Source organism: Eschrichtius robustus, chromosome 1 (genome assembly GCF_028021215.1).
Source record: "Eschrichtius robustus isolate mEscRob2 chromosome 1, mEscRob2.pri, whole genome shotgun sequence".
NCBI lineage: Eukaryota > Metazoa > Chordata > Mammalia > Artiodactyla > Eschrichtiidae > Eschrichtius > Eschrichtius robustus.
Window position 1 is genome coordinate 132585578 of NC_090824.1, and position 19594 is coordinate 132605171.

The 19594-nt window shown below is 34.6% G+C and overlaps 1 protein-coding gene across 7 annotated transcripts in view; it reads right to left on the minus strand.

Annotated features, from left to right (window-relative positions):
• Positions 1 to 19594, minus strand: part of MYO9A (myosin IXA) — a 286549-nt gene that overhangs the window by 8401 nt on the left and 258554 nt on the right. The gene's annotated exons all lie outside the window — the stretch shown is intronic.

The window sequence follows — 19594 nt, forward strand, 5'->3', positions numbered from 1 at the left end:
TATAGATAAAATAGATAACTAATAAGGACCTCCTGTGTAGCACAGGGAACTCTGTAATGGCCTGCATGGGAAAAGAATCTAAAAAAGTGGATATATGTATATGTATAACTGATTTACTTTGCTGTACACCTGAAACTAACACAACATGGTAAATCAACTATACTCCAATAAAATTTTTTTAAAAATTAAACAGAAGTAAAAATTTAGTTGTGCATTCACACTAGCCAGATTTCAAAAGCTCAACAGCCACAGGTGGCTAGTGACTACCACATTGAACAGGGCAGATGTAGAACATTTCCATCATCGAAGAAAGTTCTGATGGACAACACTGCTCTATAACTTTAACCTTGGAATATACAATCTCTCTAGGAAGACTATAGAAACAGGTCCTAAAACTCAGTTTTATTTTTTTTAAAAAGTCATTTATATATTACAGGGTGTTAGTGAGAGATATTCTCTAAGAACAACTCAAGAAACTTCTTTCTTGAGATCAGAGGGGGGAAAAAAACTCATTGTTTTAATTGGTTACCTTGCACAGAACTTTTGCTTCTGATAATGGCAGACTAGGTATTTAAAATTAAACCTCCTGCTGAGAACAACTGGACCAAACATAAAAAACCCAACATATTCTTGAAGGCACCAGAGAGCTAACAAGGTAGACCAACGAGAGGCTAGCCCAGCATTCAGGGCTAATTTAAATTTAAGAAGAGGTGGATGAGAGTCTGAGCAGAGCTTTTGACAGACTACAGCAGGAGTCAGCAAATTATGGCCCCTGAGCCAAATCTGTCCTTGTGCCTGATTTTGTAAATAAAGCTTTACTGAAATGCCTTCATGCTCATTAATTCACGCACTGTCTATGGCTCTTCTGCCGAATAATGGTAGCACTGATGGTTGCAAGAGATTGTATGGTCCAAAACGCCCCAAGTATTTACTCTCTGGTCCTTTACAGAAAAAGTTTGCCAACCCCTGGGGTAAAGAATAATAGTCCAGACCCAGGCAAGGGTGTGGGCTGCAGTCTGGTTTGAGTGTGGGCTCCATCCCCATCCATGCCTGACGCTGGGACCCCTAAGGTTTGCATCCTAGATATAAGTGTAAATTGAAATTATTACGGTCCTTGAAGATACTGCAGCCTAGCTTCAAGTCATTTGAACGGTTCAGAAAACTGTAATCCCTAAAATTGGATTAAAGTAACCCCAGTTTGCTAGTGCCCTAGGACCTGGCAGAAGAAATGAAAACACTATCTGGAGGAAAGTAACATCATCTCAGGTTTCAAAATATTTTAAAAATAATTTTTAAAAATACTAGGTCTCACACACAATAAAAGGCAACCAAGCACAAAAGGAGACAAGACAATGTAAATGAAAACCAGTAAAAACAACAGAAACCTTCAATGACACCAGATACTGTTGCTCTCAGAACAGACTTAAAATAACCATGCTGAAAGAGAAAGACACAGTTGAATTAGTGGACCAGAAGTTAGGTCAGAAGAAAATACAAAGAATCAAGCAGAGAAAACAAAACAAAACAAAAAATTTTCTAGAAAAATTCAGAAAAGTTGATAGGAGAACACAATAAAAAGATCTACTATATATAAAAAGATTACCAGGAGAGAAGAGAGATCCTGTAGAAGAAATAACAGAAAGATAATGGCAGAACATTTTTCAAAACTAATTAAAGATGTCAACCTACTGACTAAAGAAAGCCTTTGACCTCTAGGAAAGATAAATAAAAAGAAGTCCATACCTAGAGACAGCTGCTAAAAATTAAAGGCAAGAGAAAATCTTAAAAGCAGTCAAAAAAAAAAAAAAAAAAGTACCTGCAACAAAGAAGCAACTATTTGATTCAAAGCTTACTTTTCAACAGAAACAATGTACGTCAGAAAACAATAAATGGTGTTTTCAAGAGATGAAAGGAAAAAGTAACTGCCAATCTAGAATTCTATACATCACAAAAACAAACTTCAAGAATGAAGTTGAAATAAAGACATTTTCAGACATACTAAGACAGGAAATCTGTCACCAGCAGATCTGCACTAAAGGAAGGGCAGACAGAAAATGACCCAAGAAGAAAAGTCAGGGAGGAAGAAATGAAGAGCAATGAAAACGGTAAATACGTAAGTCTAAAAGAATTTGCATAAAACATAAGAATAATGTGTTGAATTTAAAATACACAGGTAATTAAAAACGTAACAACAACATCAACTACATCATATAATAGCTAAAGCATATTAAAGTCCTTGCATTATCTGGGAAAAAAATAAAAGTACCAATTAACAGACTTTGATAAACCACAAATTTATGTTGTAATCTTTAGGTTGACTACTAAAAGAAGAGTAAAAAAGTATAAAACTTCAAAACTAACAAAGGAAAAAAATGGAATAATAGAAAGTAGCCAAAAGAAAAAGGCAAGAATGAACCAAAAAAAGCAAGAAAGAAAAGAAACATATGTCAGGTAAGAAAAATTAAAAGCACAAAATAAAATAGTAGATTTAAATCCAAATATATCAGTGATTACATTAAATTAAGTAGATTAAATGCTCTAGTTAAAATCTGAAGATTACCAGACTGTATTAAAAAAAAGAAAACCCAACTATATTAAGTTTACAAAGCACGCATATAAAACATTCAGAATTCAGAAAGGCTGAAAGTAAAAAGATTGGCATAAAAGACTTACCATGTCAGCACAGAGAAAACAAGTGTGTACACACCAATCAGTGAAGTCATAGAACTGAACAACTTAATAAACATAAGTGATATAATAGACATACATAGAATTCACGATCTAACTATAGAATACTCATTATTTTAAAGCACATACAGCAAGACAATACATTTCCAAGGGTTCAAATAGTTTATCTGACCTTTAAATTAATTTAAAATAAGTTTTCTGATAGTGCAGTCACAAAGAGAAAACTAAAAATCCCTATGTATGCAGAATTTAAGAAATAGACTTCTATGAATAAAGAAGATATGGTACATATATGAAATAATGACATTTGCAGCAACACGGATGGACCTAGAGATTATCATACTAAGTGAAGTAAGTCAGAAAGAGAAAGACAAATACCATATGATATCACTTATATGTGGAATCTAAAATATGACACAAATGAACTTATCTATGAAACAGAAACAGACTCACAGACATAGAGGACAGACTTGTGGTTGCCAAGGTGGAGGGAGGTAAGGGAGAGATGGATTGGGAGTTTTGGATTAGCAGATGCTAACTATCAATATTATATATAGAATGGATAAACAACAAGGTCCTACTGTATAGCACAGGGAACTATATTCAATATCCTGTGATAAACCATAATGGAAAAGAATATGAAAAGAATGTATATATATGTATAAATGAGTCACTTTGCTGTACAGCAGAAATTAACACACTGTAAATCAAATATACTTGAATAAAATAAAAACAAAAAGAAAGAAGACTTCTAAAACACCCACAGCCCAGCCAAAGAAGAAATCACAGTGAAAATTTTAAAATTCTTTGAACTAAACAGTAATATCAAAATCTATGGGATATAGTTTAACTCTGCCTATATTAAAGTTATAGCCTTATATGCATATATTAGAAAAAAAGAAAGGTTAAAAATTAAAGAGATAAGTATCTATTTCAGGAAACTAGATAAAGAACAACAAAATAAACCCAAGGAGAAAAAAGAAAATAAACAGTAAGTAAACATTAGAAAAAAGAGGACCAAAGCCAAAATGTAGCTCTTTGAAAAGACTAATAAAAGATTTTAAACTCTGGCAAAATTGGTAAGAGAAAAAGAATTTACAAATAACCAAAGGCGGGAATGAAAAGGGGACATCACTAAAAATCTAGTAGACATGAAAAGGATAAGAGGCTACTATGAACAACTTTATGTCAATAAATCTGAAATTTTATACAAAGTGGAGAAATTTCTACAAAAATCCAAGTAATTAATACTGTCAAAAAATTAAAAATGTGATTAATCTTATAAACTGAATCTATAAATAAAACCTTTACAGAGAGAAAACTGGAAGCCTACATGATTTCACTAGTAAACAAGATGAAATAACGCACAAATTCTTCCACAGAATTAAAAATAAGGGCTACTCTCCAACTCATTCTTAGAGGTCAGCATAAGCTTGATACCAAAACATAAGGACATTAAAAGGAAAGTCTATTACAGGACAATTTTAGTCATAAACTGGGGTGTAAAAATTCTAAACAACATACTATAAATCAAATCAAGCAATATATAAGGAGAATATTACATCATGACTAAGTTGGATTTATTGCACTAGTATAATGATTTAACATTCAGAAATTCACTCGTAAAATATCATAACAATAAAATTTAAAAGTCTCATGCACACCTCAATACACGCAGTAAAGGCATTTCATAAAATTCAATATTAAATCACAATTACAGCTCTTAGAAAACCAGGAATAGAAGGGAACATATTTAATCTCATCAAGCATCTATAAAAATTCTATAGCAAACATCATACTTAGTGGTAAAAGGCTGAAAGCTTTCCCTTTGAGACTGGGAACATGCCAAGAATGATCCCTATCACCACTTCCTTTCAACATAGCATTGAAGGTTCTAGCTAGCGTAAGAAAAAGAAATAAAAGGCAGAAGGATTATGAAAGAACAAATGAAACTATCATTATTCATGAACAATATGACTGTAGAGGTAGGAAATCCAAAGGAATGCACAGAAAAATTGTTAGAATAAGTGGAAAAATACCAAAATCAATTGTATTTTTATTTAACAAGCAACAAACAGAATACAAAAATTTTAAAATAACATTTATAATTGTATTAAAATTATTAAAATCCTAGTAACAATTCAAATAATTCAAAAGATGTGTAAGATATCGATATACAAAACTATAAAACAATTTTGAGAGGAATTAATGATCTACATGAATGGAGAGATATATCATGTTCACAGATGGGAACAATCAATATTGTAAAAATATCAATTCTCCCTAAAGTGATCTCTAAATTCAATGCAATCTCAATAAAAATCCCAAGACAATTTTTGTGAAGCTGATTCTATAATTTATATGGCAATACTGTATACAGAGCCAAGAATAGTCAAAACACTATTGAAGAAGGAGGTAGGATGACTTGTTCTAGCAGATATTTTTAGAAAGCTATAGTAATTAAAACAGTGGTGCTGGTACAAAGATAGTCAAAATAGAGAGCCTAGAAAGAGAGCCACACATATATAGACTCTTGATTTATCACAAAAGGGGAACTTCAGAGCAGTATGGAAAGGATGCTTTTTTAAATAAACAGTGCTGGAAAAACTGGATATCCATGTGGAAACATAAAGACCACTCCCTACACTATACCACATACAAAAATTGTTTCCAGGTGGATTATATATCTAAATATGAAAGGCAAAACAATAAAGCTTTTAGAAGATAATAAAGATTATCTTCATAACTTCAGGTAGTAAAAAACTTCTTAAACATGACCCTAAAAGTACTAGTCTAAAGGAAAAGGCTGGTAAGTTAGCCTACATTACAATTAAGAACATCCTGTTCATCAAAAGACACCTTTAAGACTGGAAGAAGAAAGCTGCAACAGAAGTAACCAATAAAGGGTATGTATCCAGAATTCATAAAGAACTCCTACAGATGAGAGAAAGACAGACAACCCAATCAGAAAAATGGGCAAGAGTTCTGAACAGGTCCTTCACAAAAGAGCATATCCAAACTGCCAACATACTTACGAAAAGGTGCTTAAGCACATTAGAGTCACAACACAGAAATTTAAAATAAGACCCCAATGATACATCCACTAAAATGGTTAAAATTAAGGAATCTGGCAATATAAGTGCTGGGGAGGAAGTGGAGCAATTGGGAACTCTCATACACTGCTAGTAAAGTACAACCATTTTGGAAGAAAAGTTTGGTATTATGTACTCAGGTTGAAGATATATATATCCTGTGACTCAGTAATTCCACTCCTATATAACCCCCACAAAAATACATCCATGTGTCCGTCCAAACTACATGTATCAGAATGTTCATAGCAGCATTATTCATAACTCCCCAAACACAAGCCAAATGTCCATCAATACTAGAATGCATAAACTGTGGTATACATATACACTGGAATACTATATAGTAACATATATGAGCTACAATGAAACACAATAATATGGATAAGCCTTACACACATAAGGTTGAGTGAAATAAGTCAGATATAAAATAATACCTATTATATGATTCCATTTATATAAAGCTCAAAAACAGACAAAACTATAGTGCTCAGGGATACATACTTTAGTGGGAAACCAAGAAAGAAAACAGAGTAAGTGATTAACGTAAAACTCAAGTTACTGCTTACCTTTGGGGGAGAGAAAGGATTGCAATTGGAAAGAGAAAGAGAAGAGCTTCTGGGGGTGCTGGCAATGTTCTATTTCTTGACCTGAGGTTGGTATGTGGATGTTTACTTCATAATTCATTAAGATGCAGATGTATGTTTCTGTGCTTTTTTTTTAATGTGTTGTATTTCTCAACAAGTAAGAGCTCCTCTTCAAAGTTAACTATTTATGCAAATATACTACTATCTTTTGAATAGAATGGGACAATAAACTGACAGATTTCTGAGTTGATTTTGGGAAGAAGAAAGGAAGACATGCTGTCTCAGAAACCAAAACTGCTGAGCTAGCCCAAATGGTAAGGTGAAAGTAGAAGGTAGTTCTAAGGGCATTCAGACTGACTCTTCCAAGCTCATGCCCTCTAAAACATGCAACAGGATGAATAGTAAGAGGGTGACAAGACTGCTATTCCACTTTTAGTTCTGAGAGAAAGAAGTAAAGAATATGTTAAGAAAAAGGCCCTCAAAACAAACTGTCAGTCTGCAAATTTAATAGAGGATGACTACAGAAAAGATAGCATTGCGGAATGGACGCAGAGAACAGGGTTTGGAGTTGGTATCAACACAGTGTTAAAGTCCATTATGACTGGTCAGAATTACATTATAAATTCCAAGACAGCTTCTCATTACATATCATTTTGACTATTTTAATGAAGCCAAATGAACAACTAAAACTTAATGTGATATAAAAAAGCCTCAGGGAGCTGGAAAAATCTGAGCTTACTCCTAGTATTCACTTCCCAGTATTCAATAGAAGAGCTGCCTTTGTTCGGCATTCATACCATCACCTGGCCACCTAAAGTACTTCACTACGGGTTAGCTAAGAATTACTTAACAGAGCTGAAGAAAATCAAACTCCACAGGTCTGATCTCTCTTAAGATAGCATTAAACAAAGGTTAAGGAAAAGCTGGAACCCCTACAGCCCAGAGTTCTCTTACAAGGTCAGAGAAAGTAAATTTTAAAGTTAATTACATAGAGCTTTTAGAAACATGGGAATATGTTAATACTGTGTTAAAAACTGGACATAAACTGGTATATCATCGGTTCTTTTAAAATCTGCAAATATATCAAGGTATTTCCTGAGTGGAATAATACCCTTTCTTCTCCATACTTTTCCATAGTAAGCATAATTTAGTTTTTTTAAATGGGATTTCTTTTTTTATAGCAACATTCACTATATATTCTCTTTCAGTGGTTTTATCCATAATTGTTTTTCTACCATCACTGCAAAAGTCAACAGAGTGAAAAAGGCAAATATTTTCTTCACATTATGATAAAAATATTTGACCTTGTGGACTTCCTGGAAAGAGTTAGCAGTTAACACTTTGAGAAGTGGTTTGTAGTATCCTTTGTTCATTTTCCACTAGGTCTTTCTCCTATTTATTTGTAGGGGCTTCTCCTCATTAACTAGGGAAAATCAGACTTCGTGATATGAGTTGTAAATATTTTCTTACCGTGTATCATTTCCCTTTTGCCTTGCTTATGGTCATATCTGTCATGCATTAATACTTGATAACTATGCCAATGAACCTATCAACTTTTCTTTTAATGGTTTTATATAATAGAAAAACCTCCCCTACTCCAAGATCACAGTATATTTTTCTATCATAATAGGGATTTTATTGGTTTTGATTGATCACATAGTTTATGAACAATGTGTACCCAATTGTTAATATAAGTACTGAAAAACCTATAAAGCCATATTGTAATCCTTTTCTGAACAGTTATGCCAGTGACTTTCCAGCTGAAACTCGAGACAAATTATTCCTAAAATCGAGATTTCAACTACAATTATTTTCAAATGTCGATGAGTGTTAGGTCTAAAGCCCCACTTATCCACGATTTAATATCATACACAATATTCAAATTTCCAACCTCTCATTAACAAAGTTACTAGGAAAAGCTGGATTACCACTACCAAAGACATCACAGATAACACAGTTACGACAGAGAGCCAATCAAGGAGCAATCTAAGACATTACTATGCTTTTGAGGAGTTAACTATTTTCACTTTGTAAAGAAAAATAAACTAGCACTGATTTCACCCTTTCAAAATGGGAGAAGGTGGAATTCCCTTCTTCTTAAAAAACATATTTGTAACTGAACTCATAGAAACAGAGAGTAGATCGGTGGTTGCCAGGGGCTGGGGTGTGGGGGAAATGGGTGATAGTGGTCAAACGGTACAAATTTCCAGTTACAAGATGAATAAATTCTGGGGATGTAATGTACAGCATACTGACTGTAGTTAACAATACTGTATTATATGCTTAAAAGTTGCTAAGAGAGTAGATCTTAAATGTTGTTACCACCAAAAAAAAAAAGAGAAATAAGTAACTAGATGAAGTAATGGATGTGTTAACTAACCTTACTGTGGTAATCTTTTCATTATATATACATATATATATATACATATATATATATATATATATATATATATATATATATATATATATATATATATATATATAAAATCATCACATTGTACACCTTAAATTTACACAATGTTATATGTCCACTATATCTCAATGTATATAATCTCAATATATATACTAGGAGGAAAAGAAAAAACCAAAACACATGTTTTTAGAGCTCTAAAAAAGTCACATTTAAAAAACTGATTAAAAAAATTCTACTGGATTGTACAAGAAGTACAATACAGGGCCCACTGACTTGATAAATTATATTAACTTAATCACACTTGGCTTCAGTTTCTCTGTTATCTTAAGGTGTTTTTAGTTTCTTTGTTAGCTACTTCAGTCTGTTTTCCTTTTGCTCCCCTTTCCCTTTTTGTTCCTATTTTTTTTCCCTAAAGATTTATCCTTTTCTGCCTCCTGTTATGTATTGGCTTCAATTTTTGTAGAAAAGGTGTATCTGATAACCTTCTTCATCTCCTCTTGGGCTCTTCCATAATTGCCCTTTCAGCTGAATTAAACTTCTTCTTGGATGTTTTGGCAATGTGAAGGTGAAGAGGTGGAATGCTTTTGTGCCTGCAGGATACAGGGCAGTAAACAGCTCTGCAAAGCTAGGTTGCCTGAGCTGTTAAGACATCCCTCCGTATCTGCAGGTTCTGCATTCTTGGATTCAACCAACTGCAGAATGAATATATCTGAAAAAAATTTCCCTAAAATTCCAAAAAACAAAACTTGAATTTGCCACCATGCACTAACAACTATTTACATAGTATTTACATTGAATTAGGTATGGTAAGTAATCTAGGAATGATTTAAAGTAGGCAGGACACCTATCCTTCTCAAACTATTCCCAAAAACTGAAGAGGAAGAAATGCTTCTGAACTCTTTCTATGAGGTCAGCATCACCCTGATGTCAAAACCAAAGACACCACAAAAAAAGATAATTACAGGCCAATGTCACTGATGAACACAGACATAAAAGTCCTTAACAAAACACTAGCAAACCAAATTCAACAATACATTATAAGGATCATACCATGATCAAGTAGGATTTATCCCAGGGATGCAAGGATGGTTCAATACCCACAAATCAATCAATGTGATTACACCACATTAACAAACTGAAGAATAAAAATTATGATCATCTCAACAGATGCAGAAAAAGCTTTGACAGAATTCAACATCCATTTATGATAAAAACTCTCAACAAAGTGGGTATAGAGAGAACAAACCTCAACATAATAAAGGCCATATATGACAAACCTAACATCACACTCAATGGTGAAAAGCTGAAAGCATTTCCTCTAAGATCAGAAACAAGACAAATATGCCCACTCTCATCACTTTTACTTAACATAGTATTGGAAGTCCTAGCCACAGTAATCAGACAAGAAAAATAAAAGGAATACAAATTGCAAAGGAGGAAGTAAAACTGTCACTGTTTGCAGATGACATGATACCATACATATAAAAAAATCCTAAAGATACCACTCAAAAAATATGAGAATAAATTAATTGACTAAAGTTTCAGGATACAAAATTAATATACAGAAATCTGATGCGTTTCTATACACTAACGATGAACTATCAGAAAGAGGAATTAAGAAAACAATTCCATTTACAACTGCATCAAAAAGAAGAAAATACCTAGGAATAAATCTAACCAAGGAGATAAAAGACCTGTACTTGGAAAACTAAAAGACACCAATGAAAGAAACTGAAGATGACACAAACAAATGGAAAGATATACCATGCTCATGGATTGAAAGAATTAATACTGTTAAAATCACAAATACTACCCAAGGCAATCTACAGATTAAATGTAATCCCTATCAAAACACCAATGGCATTTTTCACAGAACCAGAACAAATAATTCCAAAATGTGTATGGAAACACAGAAGACTCCAAATAGCCAAACCAATCTTGAGAAAGAACAAAACTAGAGGTATCACACTCTCTGATTTCAAAGTATACTGCAAAGCTACAGTAATCAAAACAGTATGGTACTGGAACAAAAACAGACACATAGATCACTGGAACAGAAACCAGAGTGTCCAGAAATAAACCCATGCTTATATGGTTAATTAATCTACAACAAAGGAGGCAAAAATATACAAGGGGAAAAGACAGCTTCTTCAACAAATGGTGTTGGGACAACTGAACAGCTACATGCAAAAGAATCAAACTGGGTTACTTTCTCATACCATATACAAAAATAAACACAAAATGCATTAAAGACTTAAATGTAAGACCTGAAACCATAAAACTCCTAGAAGAAAACACAGGCAGTATGCTCTTTGACATTGGTGTTAGCAATATTTTTTTAGATATGTCTCCTTAGTCAAGTGAAAAAAAAGCAAAAATAACAAATGGGACTACATCAAACTAAAAAGCTTCTGCACAGTGAAGGAAGTTATAAACAAAATGTAAAGGCAGCCTACTGAAGAGGAAAAGATATTTGCAAATGATATATCTAACAAGGGGTTAATATCCAAAAATATCCAAAGAACTCATACAACTCAACTTCAAAATGACAAAAAACCTAATTAAAAAATGAGCAGAGCACCTCAATAGACATTTTTCCAAAGACAAGATACAGATGGCCAACAGACACATGAAAAGATGTTCAACATCACTATCATCAAGGAAATGCAAATCAAAACCATAATGAGACATCAACTCACACCTGTCAGAATGGCTATTATCAAAAAGATAGCATGTAAGTGTTGATGAGGATGTGGAGAAAAGGGGACCCTTGTGCACTGTTGGTGGGAATGTAAATTGGTACATGGAAGATTTCATGAAGGATCCTCAAAAAATTAAAAATAGAACTACCATATGATCTAGCAATTCCACTCCTGGATATTTATCCAGATAAAACAAAAACACTAATTTGAAAAGATATATACACCCCTATGTTCACTGCAGCATTATTTACAATAGCCCACATATGAAAGCAACCTAAGTATCCACTGATAGATGAATGGATAAAGAAAATGAAGTATAAATATGTATGCGTATACACACATACACACACACACAATGGAATATTACTCAATCATAAAAAAAGAATGAAATCCTGTCATTAGCAACAACATGGATGGACCTAGATTATGCTACGTGAAATAAGTCAAACACAGAAAGACAAGTAATGCATGATTTCGCTTATATGTGGAATCTAAAAAAACAAACATAACAAAACAGAAAGTGATTAACAGATGCAAAGAACTGGTGGTTGCCAAAGAGGAAGGGGGTAGGGGGATGAGCTAAATAGGTGAGGGAGATTAAAAGGTACAAACTTCCAGTTATAAAGTAAATAAGTCATGTGGATGTAATGTACAGCATAGGAAATATAGTCAATAATATTGTAATAACTTTCTATGGTGACAGATGGTAACTAGACTTATCGTGGTGATCATTTTGTAATGTATAAAAATATCAAATCAGTATACTGTACACTTGAATACTGTAAATCAATTATACTTCAAATAAAAAATAAAGTATAGGGCTTCCCTGGTGGCACAGTGGTTGAGAATCTGCCTACCAATGCAGGGGACACGGGTTCGAGCCCTGGTCCGGGAAGATCCCACATGCCGCGGAGCAACTAGGCCCGTGAGCCACAATTACTGAGCCTGCGCGTCTGGAGCCTGTGCTCCGCAACAAGAGAGGCCGCGATAATGAGAGGCCCGCGCACCGCGATGAAGAGTGGCCCCCACTTGCCACAACTAGAGAAAGCCCTCGCACAGAAATGAAGACCCAACACAGCCATAAATAAATTAATTAATTAATTAAAAAAAAGTATAATGGGAGGATGTGTGTAGGTTATATGCAAATACTATGCCATTTTTTTTTTAAACAGGAACTTTATTTATTTTGTTTGTTTATTTTTGCCTGCGTTGGGTCTTCATTGCTGCGTGGGCTTTCTCTAGTTGCAACAAGCGGGGGCTACTCTTCGTTGTGGTGCACAGGCTTCTCATTGCAGTGGCTTCTCTTGTTGCAGAGCACAGGCTCTAGGCATGCAGGCTTCAGTAGTTGTGACACACGGGCTCAGTAGCTGTGGCTCATGTGTGCTAGAGCTCAGGCTCAGTAGTTGTGGTGCATGGGCTTAGCTGCTCCGCGGCATGTGGGATCTTCCCGGACCACGGCTCGAACCCGTGTCCCCTGCACTGGCAGGCCGATTCTTAACCACTGGGCCACCAGGGAAGCCCTATGCCATTTTACATAATGAACTTGAGCATCCTAGAAATTTGGTATCTGTGGGGGCAGGGGTTCTGAAACCCCTATCACAGTGTTCCCTGTGGATACTGAGCGATGACTATACTCCTAGCACTTTTATTAAATTTTTAGTCTTTGATTGATTTAGATCAACATTTTTCTTGTTTTTTCTCCACATGACTATCCTTTTTTCCTTCACCATTTATTGAATAGTATACCTCTGAAATGCCACTCACTTTAATGTTTATGATCCTTTTTCTTTTTTAAGGATTTTCTTAGTTTTCCTGCTTCCTTATTTTCTTATTATGAATTTTAGTAGCATCTTGTCAAGGTCCCCCCAAATATTCTTTTGTTGTTTTTATTGACATCACATCTGTAGGTAAAATGTTACAAAACTCTTTCCTTGCCTATGAGAATTTGATCTTTGGTCCATGTTCTAGCTCAGCACCCTGGAAACCTGATAAAGGTAGCATGTAAATGATGTTACTAGATAACACTGCTTCTGGCAAAAATTACCCTGATTGGCATCTGAAGAAGGAATGATAAATTATAAATATCTGGCTGGAACCTATATATTTAGACTCGTTGAGTGTGGAGTCTGCTGTAATTAGACATATCCCTTGCAGGGACCCTGGAAACTACGTCTAGAATTTTATGAGAGATACTGACTCCTGTGGAGGCATGAAACTTCTAAGGCAGAACAGATCTGCAACCACTAAATGTGGACCTCTTTTTCCTTGCACTTGAGCTGTGACTTGGGAGACTAAAGATATAACTAACACCCTGATGGTGGCGTGGCAGCATGGCTTGCTACGACGACTCTGGCATAAAAGGAAGACCTATGTTGTCTGCTGGCATGCTGTGCTTCCTGTCCCATGTTCTTCTATGTGATTCTGATGCCAAGTGTAGCTCACGGTAGTCTTATGAGTCTGAAAGTTTAGGTGAGTCTCAACAGATCCTCTCTCCATCCTGTTGGGTGTTAGAACAATAAATGAATAGATGAATTTAGGAAGAACTAACATTTTTATATATTCAGTCTTCCTTTCCAAATGCATTTATTTGTTCAAATCTTCTTTTGTAATTCTTGGGGTTTAAGACTCTCTCTGTATAAATCTTCCACATTTCTTGTTCTACATTTCTTCATTAAGTATATTCTTTGGTATTTTATGTTGCTGTTTTGAGTGCATGTGTGTGCTAAGAAAAATGGGCATTTTTCCTCCATTATATCATCCAATGGGTAGTATATATCAAAGTTATCAATTGTACTCAGATACCCTATAATTTTAATTACTTTTTGGTTGATTTTCTTGAGTTTTGCATATATACAATCATAATGAAAAGTGATAATTTTACCTCTTCTTCTAAGTTTTATACCTCTGATTCCTTTTTATTACCTAATTGCATTAGATAGTACCTCCAGATCCAGGTCAAATAACAGTGAGGATAATGGACATTCTTGCCTTTTCCCAGTTTTAATTAGAAAGCTTCCAATGTTTCTCCATTAAGCAAGATACTGGTTTGGGGGATAAAATAGATATATTTTATCATGCTAAGGAATTATAGATATATCCCTATTTTAATGAGAATTAAAAAAAATAACACCTGTATAATTATATCAAATGCCTCTTAAATATCTATGAGGATTATATGATTTTTTTCCTACAGATCAATTAACATGGTGAATTATGCTAATTGAATCATTCTTGCATTCCTGGGTTAAATCACACTTAGTCAAAGTTTATATTTATGGGCCACTGAGCTAATGCTTGCTAATATTTTAACTTGGGATTTTGGGATTAATATTCACAGATGAGGCAGTTCTGAATTTATATATCAAGTGTTTTATTGATATACACATATGTATATATATGTGTGTGTAAATATATACATATCTCAGTGTATCAGGTCCTTTTCTATGGCTTTACAAGTATAAACTCATTTAATCCTGTGAGTCTGGTACTATTAACTCCAGTTTATACATGAGAAAACTGAGGCATGGAGATTAAATGACCTGCCCATGTCACAATAGCTAGTAATCTGGTGCTGGGATTTAAACACAAAAGTTTAGTCCAGAGCCCATCCTGTACTCTGCTGCCTTTAATACTTTTGTGTAAAATTTTTGTTAGTTTTTCTTTTTTGGGTGGGGTGTTAAATAGTACCAATGTTACACTCTTTTCATAAAAAAAGACCTTTTCCCTCTCAGCTCTGAAACAGAATAAATTGTATTGTTATGTTTTTAAAGGGTTGGTAAACTTCCTGTGAAACTTTATGTCCAGTGTTTTTAAAAGAGGAAACTCTTAGACAACCTTTGATGGCCTCTCAAGGCCTAAAAAGATCAAATCCAAACTAGTAATCCTGGAATTTAAGAACCCAAAAACTTATTTGCTATTTCATTATATCTTATCACTCTTCCCTTCCTTCATTCTTACCAAGAAATCTTACATTCTAGCCATTGAAGTTTATTCAGTGTTCTCAGGTATTAAGTCACCTAGCTCTCTATGCTTCCCTACAGCTTTCTGAACAGACAAGATGAGATTTAGTAAACTGAACTACAATTATTTATATCTTTGCTTACTAGACTGTTAATTTATCTAAAGAAGAGATCTTGTCATTTCTATACCTCCAGCACCTAGCACAAGTGCCTAAAACACAACAGAGCTGTTACACTTTTGTTGAAATAATGAATGAGAATAAATGAAAACGAATCAATGAGTGGGGCTAGGAAGACAGGTCTCATCTGCAGAAGAGAACGGGAAGGAAAAAAAGATGTGTCTAAAGTGTACTCTAAAATGAGAAGTACCTCTGAAGAAACATATATGGAAGGTAGTCTCATTTTTATTTAGTAAAACTGTAAGTTTAAAAATATTAAATGGATTTACAATACTGAATTGAATTCATGTTTTAGCTCTACAAAAATCTTCCTAAAATAATAAAAGAAACATAAAACTATGAATACCATAGGACTGTCATAACTTCACTACATATACATAAGGAAAAAGTTCAAGGGAAATGTAAGTATTCTCTAAAATATTAATAGAAAACTGTGATTTTCTTCCTGCTTTTTGCACTTTACCCTACTGTTCAAATTTTTCCACAATGAGCATGAAACAAGTATGTAAATGTGTCTTTTACGCAGAAACACAAGATCTTAGATTCATCAAATGCCTAATTTTAAAAGATATTATATACTATAAGAGAAAGAAATAATTCCAGTCATTTGAAAATGATAAATATAGTTTATCTTTCAAGTTCTGTGAGAAAACAGCTTCTTTAAAAGCACTTGAGTACATCATTATACTAAAAGAGCTAGTATTAAGCTTCAAATCTGAATTTTTTAAAAAAGGAGATATAAGAGTGAAATGAAAATATTTAACAATCGATTTTTAGGATACAACTGGTAGATCCAGCAGGAAAAATTGCATAGGGAGCCACCATCATTTATTCTTGTCTAGTATTCTGTACTTTTTACTCTCTAAACACTCAACCCACCTGGCTCATTCACTCTGCTGTTTGTAAATCTTCACCTTCTCTTCTCTCACATATAATCCTATCATCCCAAGATCACAGAATCCTTATATTTCCTTACTTCCTAACTTCTGCCTTTTATTCCGCCAAACCTAATTTTCAGGCCTCTTGAAAAGCGTCACGTTCCCTTGACAGATATTACTGTAGTTCTTCCACTCCTATGGAATTCTATCTACAAGAATTCCCTACATAACTTTTCTTCCCGTTTGTCCACATCTGAGAGAGATGATTTCAAGGCTTCAAAAGAGATGCTTCTTTCACAATTTGCAAAAAAGAGCACAAATACTGTTCTCCTTTTGCCTACTCTCCCAAAGAGGTCCTGTGCCTAATCCTCCTCACCACTGGCGCTGCATGTTTCCTGCATGTGGATCCTCAAGTAATGCCTCTTGCTTACCATCATGATCTCTGAAAGAGGGTTCTGGAGGAATAGAAAAAGCAAGGGTCTTCTGGTTGTGCTGTTATCAAAGAGAACACTACACATTCTTATCACAAGAAAAAATTATTAACTGTATGTGGTGATGAATGTTAGCTTATTATGATAATCACTTCACTATATATACATATATCAAATCATTGTGCTATACCTAAAACTAAGAATGTTATATGTCAATTATATCTTAAAAAAAAAAAAGATTAAATAATTCTACAAAAATACCTTCTGGTCAGTACCAGAAACAGTAAGAACACTTCCATATTCTCAGAAAATCTTCATTCTCTGGGTCCGATTCTTATTATGTCAAGTCACCTGAAAGTGAACAGTAGACTCGGACAGCATGCACTAACGTAAGGAAGTGACAGGACCCTTTGCTAGAATCAAGTCTACACTTGGAATATCTTTTTCCTTTGGAGCTCTTCAAAGCTGCCACATTTCAATTGATTCTTAACTTTCCAATTATTAATACTTAACTTCTGGAAGGGCATTTCTTGCTTCTTTTGGTGTTGTCAGTTGCACAGCTCACCCCCACAGATCCACAATGATACAGAATTGCAAGTATGCAAATTTCTAACGGAGACATGCAGGTAAGTTTTTCAACAAGCCTAGATGACGCAAAATTTGTAAGTACTGCCAAGCACTACGAGCGCAGCAAGAAAATCCTGAAAAGACTTACAGCAAATTCAAAATTCCAAACTAAGTACATAAAATAGCAACTGATACTATTTTTAAAAATTAGAATGTTGTTTTTAAAATGCCTTTTTTAGAACCCCTGTTCAACTAGACTCATTATGAAGAAAGCACTCCACAGTTAGACGTTTTGGAAGTACTGCACATTATATCCTAAACCTTGTTTGGCTATGAAAACCTTTGTGTGTAACATCTTTCAAGAGGATAATTTGTGAGGGGTTCTATAGATTAGTAAACTTTATTTCAAATTATATTCTTCATATTATATTATCTTAAATAATACTAAATCAATACTTATGCTTAGAATTATAACAAAAGTAAGTTACAAAAAAAACCCCATTTGTTATAGAAGAGGCATAACTGGATGGACTGTGAGCATATCATATTCCGAAACCCTACTCTGGGAATAGCCTAGTCAAAGATTATGCTCCATAAATCTAATTCTGTGGAAAGTACATGGTAGCAGAAACATATTTTCAAAATGACATCATCAGGATTCAACCTATTATAGTGATGGCAAATACGATTACTTACAAGTCAAGAGTCTCCTAACTGATATATGGCTGCCAGTCTTGCCCATCTCTAATCCATTCTTCCTTAGAATGCTACCAGCTATTTTTCTAAAAGAAATGATGGTGACATTCCCCTACTTCAAAACCTTTCCATAGCTCCCAAGTGCTTCAAAACGGGAAAATTCAAAATTCGTAATGCTGCACATCTGGTTCCAGTCTACCTTTCCAAACTCTTCTGCCACTTCCACACCACCTGCCCAGCTCCAGCTACACAAGGCAGTCATTATTCACAGATATCTGTTTCGTGCTTCTTTGCCTCTGGAATTGTCGTTCCCCTGTCTTCTCACCATCTGTTAAATTACTACTCATCGTTCAACACCCAACCCAAATGACTTTTCACATTGGCAATAATATAACATACCTTTCGAAAATTCATTTCACTCTTCATTTCAGCAAAGTCACCATTGCATTTAATTACGGAATAGCAATTTTTTTCATCTATGAAGACCTGAATACTATTGACTTTCATTAGTTTATTTGTATTGAATATCCTAAAACTCACTGCTCTTTCCTAGATTCAATTCTTAGATTCAATCCCTTAGATGCTGAATGAATACCAAATACGTCCTAGACACGGTCTTGTTCTTAAGTCTGGGACTAACACCTTTTCTACAGCTAGATGCATATGCAATAGGATGTTAAGTGGGATTTTTCCTCTTGTTCCAAACTTGTGGCTAAGATCCAAAGCTGAGGATAATTAAGTACCCTTTCTTCTAGCTTTAAGGAGCCAAGAGTAGTTGGGACCAGCTTCTCCTCTCAGGGCTTACTGAGAGTTTCATTTTTTTGAACCAATACTGTGATCAATATTCTAACACCTTTCCCTCAATGTAAATCTAAAAAGGCTAAAAAGAAAGAGGGGTTACTGGAATTTCAGGGAAACATAGAGTTTATGGAAAGAGGATATTCCCTCCCCTCTAACAGGAAAAAGGCAGTGTCATCACTGAATCCAGAAGGTTAAGAATCAAGGTTTGAGTTCATCTAAAAGAAAGGGAGACTGGTATTTCATTCCGTTTGGTTGTCTGTATAGGCAAAAGACTTACTGATTTGCAACTCTGTTACATGCATAGGGGAAAAGGGAAGTGGGGAAAGAGTGTGGTGGGAAGAGTCAGATAGAGAGGTAGGCAAGACTTACCCACCTTGAGTTCTTGGGAACCAAGAGGTATGAAAAATGTAACCTTTCCCCCGATGTGCTTGTAGGCCCTAGAACTGGCCACGGGAGGTAGATCTGATTGGGTAAAGTCTTGAGGCAAAAAAAAGACGTACATATCAGAGTCACACGGTATGAATGCCATCCGTCAGGTTTAGCCAGAAGGTGTAACCAAAGCAAGGGGTTGCCAATGCCTAGAGCCTTCTGCTCACTGTCAGCAGGG